Raw genomic sequence first — 11,817 nt, forward strand, 5'->3', positions numbered from 1 at the left:
CTGCCGATGCCCAGTTTTGTATAGATTGCCAAGGGCATCAAGTTTATACTGGCTCCCAAGTCACACAATGCTTTAGCAAAAGCATAACTCCCAATGGTGCATGGGATAGTGAAACTACCTGGATCAGACACCTTTTGAGCCATAGGCCTTGTCATTACCGCGCTACAGGTCTACGTCAGAGTTACAATGGACAGGTCCTGGAAGTCAAATTTTTGCGACATCAGGTCCTTCATCATTTTTGCAAACCCTGGCATTTCCCTCATGGCATCCATCAGTGGAATATTCAACTGAATTTGTTTGAGCATTTCCATGAATTTCCTGTATTGATCATGTTTCTTTTCCTTTGCCAACCTCTAGGGAATGGTGCAGGAATCAACCTCTGCCCACTGCTTTGTGTCTTTTCTTTGCTGGAAGCTTTTTCTACTACCTATTATGGGAGTTGCTCACCTTCCTTCTCCTTACCCTTGTCAGTGCTTGCTCGATTACAACCTCGGCGAGCTCTGTTGACTCATCTGTCTTCAATGTAACTAGCATAGCTGGAGTAGTTGGCGTTATCTCTCTCCTAGATTGAGCAACTTCTTGCTCCCTGTCTAAATCTCTCCCATTCCCGAGACTCACTGCCATGAGCTGATTTGGGTTCTGCTCCTTTGGATTAATGTTTGGATCTGCATGCAATGTTCCTTGTAGGCGATTGTTCAAGGCTATAGATAACTATCTCAATTGAGTTTCAATGCCTTTGATTGCTGAATCATGTGCAGCTAACTTCTCTTGCATCTTTCCATTTGTCCCAATGAGTTGTTGCAGCATACCCCTGATTTCGATCATGTTATTGTCCTGTTGTTGATGAGGTAGTTAGTAGGCAAACTGTTACTGCTATTGCTGATTATAGCCCTGCGGCCTTTGATATGACACGACTTGGCCTTGTGATCTTGCTCCTCCTAGATTGGAGTTGTGTTGTGGCTGGTTTGGTCTGTACTGCTGGTTTGATGTTAGTCCCCATTGCTGCCCACCTTGTCTCTGACCTCCAAAATTATTGACATAATTAATGTCTTCTGTGGAATCCTGGTTGTCATTCTCTCCACTCCACAAGCACACATATGACTGGTTTATGCAAGGAGTGCATAAGCCTCCATTTGTAGTATCAACAATGTGCACCTGTTTAGTACCCATCTCATTGATTTTCATTGTCAGCAAGCTTATCTGAATCATGAGAGTGGCTATGTTTTATGCATTTGTATTATTTTGGTCAAGAGCGACAAAGTGCACTATTGGAGTGAGTGTTCCCCCGGCAGAAGCATCTACATTGGCCTTCAGACTGTCAGTCATACCCATGTAGAATGTCCTAGCATATGATCCGGAATGGAATAGTGAGGACACTTCACCAACATACCCTTAAACCTCTCCCAGGTTTCTTGCAAAGTCTCATTCGGTTTCTACCTGAATTGCAATAAATAATCAATCTGCCTTGCAGTTTTGTTGGGTGGATAAAACATGTTTAAGAACTACTTGACTAGTTCCTCCCAAGTAGCAATGGAGTTTATTGGGAGCGGATTCAGCCAAGTTTGAGCCTCCCCGGTCACTACGAATGGGAACAGTAATAATTTGATTTCCTCGGGAGTCACATTCAATTGTCTTTGAGTGACACAAATTGATAGAACGTTCTTCAGATGTTGTTATGGGTCTTCGATGTATGACTCGGAGAACAGCCCTTTATTCTATAACAGGCGCATCATGTTGTTGGTAATCTGGAATGTCTCCGCTTGTATCTAAGGAACCACAATCGTTGTGGCCAAGTTATCAACAGTTGGTTGCGCCCAATCATAAAGAGCAGCTTTCGGCACAAGAGGTGCTACCACTGTCATCTCGATCATACCTGTTGTTCCCGTTGATGTTATCTACGTAACCCATTTCAATTTCAATTTGTTCATTTTGTTTTAGCTGTTTGCTCTTCTTGTTAGCCTGTTTCAATGTCCGGAATGCTTTCGTGGGATCTGAGAGTCCTTCAAAGAGTTCACCAGTTCTCAAAGAGCTTCTAGGCATGCACCTGAGTCACAAAAGAGTTCAGACATGAGAATTTCAATGAAAATATTTTTAACACCACAGAAAATTGATCTAATCTAATAATCCTAGCAATTCTTCCAAGTTGCAATAAATAACACCGTTAGTTCCCTGGCAACGGCGCCAAATTTGATCACGCCCAACTATGACTTACAAAGAGGTCGCTGCAAATATATTCCGGTTAACAAGTCCAGAGTCGAATCCTACAGGGAACTAACCTATTTACTACAACTTTTAACACTGCTAATGAATAGCTCAAACAATTCCCAGATGCAAGATTTTTTTATGGATAATGAGTAGAATTTAGTTAACTAAGGAAAAATGACAATAAAACTAGCAACAATCAAGAATAGAGTTGAATTCAATAGTAAAATGGTCAAGGGTTATGATTTCCCCAATTGTCGGCGTAATTTCTGACACGTTAGCTATAATCTCGTCGTAAAACTCTATATGAAATATGAGTTCTGCGTTACCGGAATTACCTCTCGATCAATTACGATAATTTACTAGAAGCATTCTCTCGAATTACTCTAGTTAACAATTTATCCAACTCAGAATTATCCCATCAAAGCTTCGTTATCACTAACAGTACTTTTAAATTCAATTAACTAATCTCTTAACTAACCCGAAAGTGGTGTTGTTCAGCAACAATCTAATCAAGTGTTCTTTCTCAAGCAACACAAGATAACTAGACACGATTAATCAAGGGCCCTTTCAATTAATCACAAGACAACATGTAGCTGAACAATTATACAGTAAAAACGGCTCAATTATATCAAAACAGAGTCAAGGCTTCATCCAACAATTGGTTCCATCAACCCAAGATGATAGTTTTAGCTACTCATATTTAGAGATAAAAATTCACTATATAAAGTCATAATCAACAATAAAATTAAAAAGAAGAAGATAAAAACTCTAAGGAAAATTCTCCGTCTTTCTTCCGTGTTCTTGCCTTTAAATTCTCTTTAAAAATAGCTATCTCTCTCTTTTGTACGAATTAGGCTTCATATAGGTTTAGGTTAGTTGCCCTAGAAATTACATAATTGACCCTGGGTTTTTGGCTTCCGTCAGCTCGTCCGCGACTGCGGACTGGACCGCAGATTTCGCCCATGTTTTGTCCGCGGCCGTGGATCTGACCGCGGAGCTGGCACTTCCTTTGCTTTCTCCTTTCGATCGTGCTATCCTCCGATTGGCCTTCCACGCTCCATATTGACTCCAAAACACTCGTTAGCTTCCTCGTAGCTCGGAGTGGCTCCTGCAAAACGTAAAACTCTTAATTAGAGCATTTTGTTATCTTTTAACATTCAAACATTGATAAAGTGCGGCCAAATTAGAGTGTAAATAGTATCTAAATTGCATTATTGTCATCTACTATCAGTTTTGAAAAATGAATATTTGGGATTTGAGAGTCGAATTGGACTTGAATTTGGAAATAAAACATGTATGGACTCGTGGGGCTATGGGTAGTTAAGACTTACCCTTGGACACGGGTTTTGATCGGGTGAGCCCGGGAGTTGACTTTGTTTGAATTTTTAGAAATTGTATAAAGATCACATCATTATTAACTAAAATTGTTTTCTCTTGTGTTGTGTGATGTATTTAAGACATCTTGGCTAAACTGAGCCGAGCGGAGGTGAATTTGTAAAGTAAAAAAGCTAAATTGAGTATTGAGTTAGCCGAATTGAGGTAAGTGTGTTGCGTAACTTTGTTGAGGGAATTTTTCCTACTATTTGAGATGATTTTGTACAAGCGGGGGTGATACATATATGAGGTGACGAGTATATATGCATGTGCCAGGGTTAATCTTGCTTCATGTCTTACTTGACTCCTAGATGCTAAGAATATAGAATTAAGAGTTATAAACCAAGATTTAGTTTATTATAACTTGATTAAAATTTGATGGAATACTAAGAAACATTGATGTGTCTTCTTTGATCATCATTATTCTTAATCATTAATACATTGCTACGGCCGACATTCTTGATATATTAGATTCTATACTCGTGTTATAGATCATTCTTGAGATTTGTTGAAATACTTGAATAATAAAGTACTTGAGGGTTTATTGAACTATTGTTGGCTTGAAAGTTGAGATTGGTGTTCATTTGGAATAATCATTTAAACACTCTCCTTGAGGTATTTATGCTTCCTACCTTGTTTTTCATTGATATACATATACTTGGTAAGGAAGAGTGTAAAGCACGAAGGGTGATGCCGTGCCATATCATTTCAGAGTAAAAATACGAAGGTTGACACCGTGCCATATCATTTGAGAGTAAAACCACGAAGGTTGATGTCGTGCCATGTTATGTGAGTGTAAAGCACGAAGGGTGATGCCGTGCCATGTTATGTGAGTGTAAAGCACGAAGGGTGATGCCGTGCCATTTCATTTGAGAGTAAAAGAACGGAGGGTGATGCCATAAAATTTCATTTATATTAGCATGTTTTTATATTATCACGAGTTCATGGCACGATGGGTATTTCCGTGCAGGCGAGGGTGTGGGACATGCATTATGTTGTGATATCTTTTCCTTGTGTATACGTTCATGACTTTTTGTTGAGCTGTTATTGTCGTACTTATGGTTCTTATGTGACTTGTCTCTATTGCCCTGTCCTTGTCCCCTATCTCAATTGTTATTGTGTTACCCATGTCTTCTACATGCTTGACTTGCAAATACCATGCCTACTTCATGCTGTTATAATTACATACATGTCATATCTATATTGTTGCATGTTAGTACAAGCCTCCTACCATGTTAGTTATTCATGCCTCTACTTGTTAACTTATAAAGTTCATGTGTTCCCTTCTTATTTGTTATATCTATATCTAGGCCTTCACCATGCTAGTTAATTGAAGTTTATATTCCTTTCTCCTAATTGCTGTCATTACTCCTATGCTTTCTGCCTAGTCTATTACCGTTGCCCGTATGTATATCGTCGTTCATTATTGCTAATTGCATATTTCCTACTTTGTCATACTGTTATCAACATTTCATCCATCCGGTTGGTACTGTTATACGCATATTTGTTGAGGATGAGATAAATGCACGAGGGGGGTTGCTGTGCAATCGACTTGATATCTGAGTACATTCCTCACGCAATGAAAGTTATAGAGTGACTATCGTTGTTTATTGGTTTTCGCACTAAGAAAAAGATTGGTTGAGATATTGGAAAATGTTAAATTGTGATCTCTTCTAGTACTCAGTTATTGCTTTGCATATTCGTTATGTGTACTCTCTTATGTTATATCATAGTATAGTTCTATTCCTAGTTACGTTACATGTTTTATCATTGAGTAACTTTTAACTAAAAAGCTCTGTCACTACTTTGACGAGGTTAGACAAGATACTTACTAGATACATAGGATCGGTTGTACTCATACTACACTTATGCACCTTACGTGTAGATTTTGGAGCGGAGCTGCCGGTGATGTCGGGATTTGACTCTGGAGATGTTCGTGCATTTCGGAATATAGCTGCCACTTGTCCTTGGTAGATTTAGATTTTGCCAATCTGTTTATGTAACTTTCAAACAGATCGTGTATTTATTTGTGCCAGTTTTGTAAATTTCAAATTCGTAGAAGCTCGTGATTCGTACTACTAGTCCTTGGTTAATATACAAATGTTCAGAATTTTTTTCATTGTTTTTCGATAGATCACATTTGGATTGTATTGATTGTTAGTTGGCTTACCTAGCAGGCCGATTTAGGTGCCATCACGACTTGTTGATTTTTGAGTCGTGATAAAATCGCCCCCGGCCATCGCATAGCATTCCCATATTGCCATCCTTGTTTCGTCGCATGCGCACATAGCAATAAAATCCACCCTTATTCCGGCACATGCACATATCGCTACCCTTATTTTGCCACACGGGAAACTCGAGAATAATCCCACTCTTATTTTACCCCACAAGCACAACAATAGGTACAATCACATAGTAAAGGCCACGTACTTTCACCCCCAATCACAATGGCATGGCAAAGACCTTGTGCCATAATGTTATCATATTCGCACGACAAAGACCTCGTGCAACAATACCAATCGCACGGCAAAGACCTCGTGCCACAATATCATCATAGTAAATTCTCTCAACATGTTCACAAGTGCCACTATCACAACATTGCAAGATAACAAGTTATCATAAAGAGGCATATCCTCATAACGTAATAATAAAACACACAGGGACATGATAGAAATAAAAATGCGGATAGGGCATGACTACGGCTAAATAAATTTTAACAACACAGTACATGTAGTCACATAAAGGATCACATATGTATCACAAAGTGTACACATCTTTTTAATGACCCGACCGGTCGTTTTGAGTGATTTAGCCCCGTTTCCCCTATTTATTGCATCCTCTATTGTGATAATGTGACTTGTTGGGGTGTTTGATTTTGGTTTGGGTGAGTTTTAGAGTGAAATGGGACACTTAGTCCCAAAGTTGAAAGAGTTGACAAAACTTTGAGTTTTGTGTAGACAACATCGAAATGAAGTTTTGACAGATCCAATAGCTTCATATGGTGATTTTGGACTTAGGAGAGTGTTCAAATATCGATTTGGAGGTCCATAGATCGTTTTTCCTTGAATTGGCGAAGGTTAGAAGGTTGAAGGTTTGGAAAGTTGAGAAGTTTGACCGGGAGTCGACTTTATGGATATCGGGTTAGATTCTGATTTTAGAAGTTGGAATAGGTCTGTTGTGTCATATAAGACTTGTGAGTAATATTTGAGTTCAATCAGCGTTGGTTTGGTATGAATCGGCGTAAGTTTTAGAAGTCAGATGTTCATGGTTTCAATAGGCTTAAATTGGGTTGTAATTCTTAGAATTGATGTTTTCTGATGTGATTTTTTGCCTCGAGTAGGTGCGTTATGTGCTTTATTATTTGTTGGTATATTCGGACAGGGTGTCGGTGGCCCCGGATGTGAATCAGATCGAAATCGGTATATTGTTGGACTTAGTGATTTGCTAAAGCCGCCGCTGCTGTTCTGTTGTCATTGCACCTGCGATGGGAGTGTCCATAGTTATGAACTCGCCGTTACGGGGGAGTCGTCGTAGAAGAGGAAAGGGCCAGCTAGGGGAAGTTCCGCAGATGTTGAGTTTGGCGCGTAGATGCGCATTCACATAAGTGGATTGGGCACCGCAGATGCGGAGTTTGGGCATTTGGCTATGGACCGTAGTTCCGGAGGTGAGCCACAGAAGAGAGCTCGGGCGAGCAGTCATTTCTCTGGAAAAGCGGAACCGCAGAAGCGGATGGTGACCGCAGAAGCACCATTTCAGTGGCTTAGGTTGAAGCTATACCTGCGGTGGAAAATTCGCAGGTCCAAAGCCGCAGATGCGGCTAAGGGCTCGCAGAAGCGAGATCGCTGGGTAGATAAAGGTGAGTTTGAGGGTTTAATATCATTATCCATCATTTGACCTGTAAAGCTCGGTTTAAGGCAATTTTGAGAGGAATTTTCAAGGAATTCATTAGGGTAAGTGATTCTAACTCGTATTTGGATATTATACATGAATCTATCGTTGTTTTTATCATTTAATTAGTGTTAAGTTGGAAAATTTGGAGAAACTTCATAGACTATATTTTGAGGAATCAAAGGTCAATTCGAGATCGGAATTGAGTATTTTTTTATGGTTGGACTCTTTTATCGAATGCGTGTTCGGATTTTGTAAGTTTGGTCGGGCTCCGAGGCGCTGGCCCAAGGTTGACTTTTTTAGTTGATTTTTTATTTTTCTTTAATCGGTTGGACCAGGCGAAAGCCCCTTACTAAAGTAAGTGTAGAAGTGGTGGAAGGTCAGATAAACTAAAATAAATTTCAACTTCTGGAAGATATTTTATGGTCCCTATACTTCTTAGAGAAAAAGAGCACTTTGTTATCTCTTGCCGATTAGATAATATTATGAAAAGAAGAAAAAAAAAGATTTGCCTCAATAACTTTTACAAGTCTAAAAATATTGCCTCATTGATGTTTCTATCAAGCAGAATATAACATTCATAGATTGATATATCATCATTCATCGTAAACTCGAAAATTTCTATTCATTATCTGAAATAGTTTTCTATGGTTTGTATGTATGGTATGAAGTTATTTTGGCTAGATTCAAGCCGTTCAAGGTTGGATAATGGCGGAAAAGGCTTACTAGCGCTTTGAGTTAGCGTGTTTTCAGGTAAGTGTCTTTCCTAACAGTGCGGAGGAATTACCCCTTAGGATTGGTGTTGTTTTGTGTTAGTTGTGGTATGTAAAAGTCGTGTACGCAAGGTGACGAATGGGTACATGGGCTAAATGTGGTAATTGAGCGGTTGAAGTTATGAAATTCTTTTTATGCCTTTAATTGAATTGTCATAACATGTTATCTTCATCATCTTTGATCTATCCTTTCATGATTTACTTGACATTGTAAACACCTATCTCATCTCTTACTTGATATTTGCCATACATGCTTAGTTCAAGTTATTGTTCTCTCATTTCCTTGTTAATTATTTAACTATTGAGTTACGTTACTTGAAGTTGTTATTTCTTGGATTATCTTATTGTTGAATTTTTGTGTTGAAGTTACAAAGGGTGCGATTCACATTGAGGCAAGGTTGTAAATTATTGAAATACCATTCTTGTTGAGATATTCACTTTTGATTGCTATTGTTGAGATTCTTGTACATATCGTGGTTGAGCCATGGGCTATTTATTGTACAAACATTATTGTTATTGACTTCATTGGCAGGTTGTGGTTTTGGGCACTTGAGGTGCCACTTGTGATGTGTTGTGATATTGATAAGCATGCGGTTTTATAAGGATTGTGGTTGATACTCATGGGGTGAGATTAGGTGGGTTGATACGCGAGTTGCTAGTAGGGGAGCTACTTGAAGCCACGCGGTGTGATAAGGTGGGCTAAAATGCGGGTAGCTATTTTGGGAAAATAATTTTTCAAAACTAAATGCAAGGCTCCTACGGTGGTATAAGGAAAGATTGTGATTTGATTTGTTAAATGAGACTACGAGGTGGTACCTCAGTAGTGATTCTTGTTGATACATTTCATTTACATCACTTATGTCTTGCTTGTTTCATTTCCTTGGCATTCTTATTATGTGTTTTCTTCCGTGATGTCTTAATTGCCTTAATTTCAGCATAGCTATTCTTGTTATTTTTCTTCATTTTACCCTTTTCATTGTTTCCATTATTATATTGTCTTATACATGTATAGTTTATTCATTTATTTTAGTAGGTGTCTTGACCAGGCCTCATCACTGCTCTACTGAAGTTAGGCTTGATACTTACTATGTACAGTTGTGGTGTACTCAAACTATGCTTATGCACATCGTTTTGTGCAGATCCAGGTACTTCACACCAGCCTAGGCATTGGTGAGTCGAGCTTGTTTTAGAGACATCAAGGTATACCTGCCAACGTTCACAGGCCTCGGAGTCACCCTCAGTCTAGTTTCTATTTCATTCTCCTTTTATTGGATATGACGTATAGGGATGTTCAGTATACTCGTGCAGAGCTTGTGACTCAGTATCACCTGATTTGTTGTATTATGGAGTCCTTTTTATGATAGCTATTGGCTTAAATTGGAAGTTTCATTACTATTTTTGTTAAAGTGTTCATGTATGTTAGGCTTACCTAGTCGCAGATCTGTACAGAGACGTCTGTACTTATCTTCGAGAGGCTTTTGAACTGTTAGGAAACTTCACTTCTTTGATTCCTTATCATGCAAATTGGTTGACTTTGAAATTCTAAATCTTTTTCTTTCTATTATCTCACATATGGCGAGGACACAAACCACTGGATCCGTCAATCAGATACCCGCACACCCTGCTAGAGCCGCGAGAGGCCGGGGCCAAAGCCGGGTCAGAGGGTGAGGAGGGGCACGTGGTGCAGTAAAAGCACCTGCCCGGGCAGTGATAGAGAAGCCACTAATAGCTCGAGTTGGGGGGCAGGCACCTGAGGTGCCTGTTGCTACCCCTGCACTTCAGGAGACCCTCGCCCGGTTCTTGAGAATGTGTGGTAATCTAGCTCAGGTGGGGTTGATTCCACTTGCACCAACCACATCTCAGGCCGGGAGAGGAGCTCGGACTCTCGCGGCCTATAGCCCAGAGCAGTAGGCCCATGTTGACCAGGTCCTAGAGGTTATACAAGTGCAGCCAGTCATTCCAGTTCAGCCCGAGGTTAGGGCAGCAGTATCTGAAGAGGAGCAGCTCAGACTCGAGAGGTACTAGAAGTACCATCCTCCCACTTTCAGCGGACTAGATACAGAGGATTAACAAGGTTTTCTAGAGAATTACCATGGTATTCTCAGTACCATTGGCATAATGGAGACGAGCATGGTTGCTTTTATCACATTCCTATTGTCGAGACCAGCGTACTAGTGGTGGCGGGCTTATGAAGATGGTAGCCCCACCGATGCAACTTCACTCACATGGGCTCAGTTCTTAGAGATTTTGTTGACAGAGTTTGTTCCTCAGATCCTTCGGGATCTATGATGCGTGGGGTTTTAGTAGTTGCACTAGGGTGATATGACCGTGTCAGAGTATGTAATCAGATTTAGTGAGTTGTCGAGGCATGCACCTGCGTTGGTTTCCACAGTCAGAGAGCGAGTCCGCCGATTTATTGAGGGGCTCAACTATGGTATTAGATTTGGCATGGCTCGAGAGTTGGAGACAAATACCCTATTTCAGCAGTGTTACAAATCGCTCGGAGATTGGAGGGTATGCAATGCCGAGAGAGAGAGGAGAGGGAGGCAAAAAGGCCTCAATATTTTAGCAAATATAGTGGTGCCCGTATCCCAGTTGCAGCCCGTCATGGTAGAGGCTACGTGAGCCATCCAGTTGATTAAGTACTTCTAGCTTCCAGTGGTACTCCGGCTACTCCCAGGTCTCAGGTTGCCCATTATGCACCGCCATTGACTAGTGCACCTCCTGCATGGGGTGCTTTCATCAGTCAGTCTAGCCGACCAGGCCCAAGCCTGTTTCAGCGGCCACATTCTCCGAGAGCTTTTTTTGAGTGTGGTGATACTCGTCATATTGTGAGGGACTGCCCAAGACTCAGGAGGGGTGCACCTCGACCGACTGCTCAGGTTCTACGTATTCCACAGGGTCCCCTGACTTCTCAGGCGGTGTTTACCGCTCTAGCTGCCGCTCCACCTGCATAACCAGCTAAGGGTGGAGGTCAGGAGGGTAGGGGTCGCCCTAGAGGGGGAGGTCAGTCAAGATGTTACACTTTTTCGGGTAGGACAGATGCGGTTGCATCAGACGTAGTTATCACAAGTATTGTTCCAGTTTGTCATAGGGATGCATGATAAGTCGGGATTTTAACATGTTTTGTGCCCCTACTTGCCTATGCTTTGGTTATAAATTGCTACAAAATAGTCCCAAAATACTCACAAGTTGTGCTTGATTGCAGGTTTGATCGACAAAGTGACGAAATGTCAAAGATCGGCTCAGAAGGAGTGAAACCTGCTCAAGTATCAAAGATTAAGTGAATTGAGGAAAAGAGGGCCTAGTGTGGACCGCGCAAAAGTGAATGCGGCCGCACTAGGAGGTTCTGAGACATGGCTAGTTTGGGCTTAAGGCTACGCAGGCGCGGTACTGGTTATGTGGTCCGCGGTGGTGGCTTCGCGGCCGCACTACCTTTTTGTGCGGTCCATGGAGCAGAGCTTCAGAGAGATGTGAAATCCCAAGTGTTAAGCCACGCGTTGTGCGGACCGCGCCTGTTGCCTTCGCGGCCGCGGTTCAATCCACGCGGTCCGCGGTCCTCAAGATCGGAGAAGCT

This window comes from Nicotiana attenuata, unplaced genomic scaffold (genome assembly GCF_001879085.1).
Source record: "Nicotiana attenuata strain UT unplaced genomic scaffold, NIATTr2, whole genome shotgun sequence".
Lineage (NCBI taxonomy): Eukaryota > Viridiplantae > Streptophyta > Magnoliopsida > Solanales > Solanaceae > Nicotiana > Nicotiana attenuata.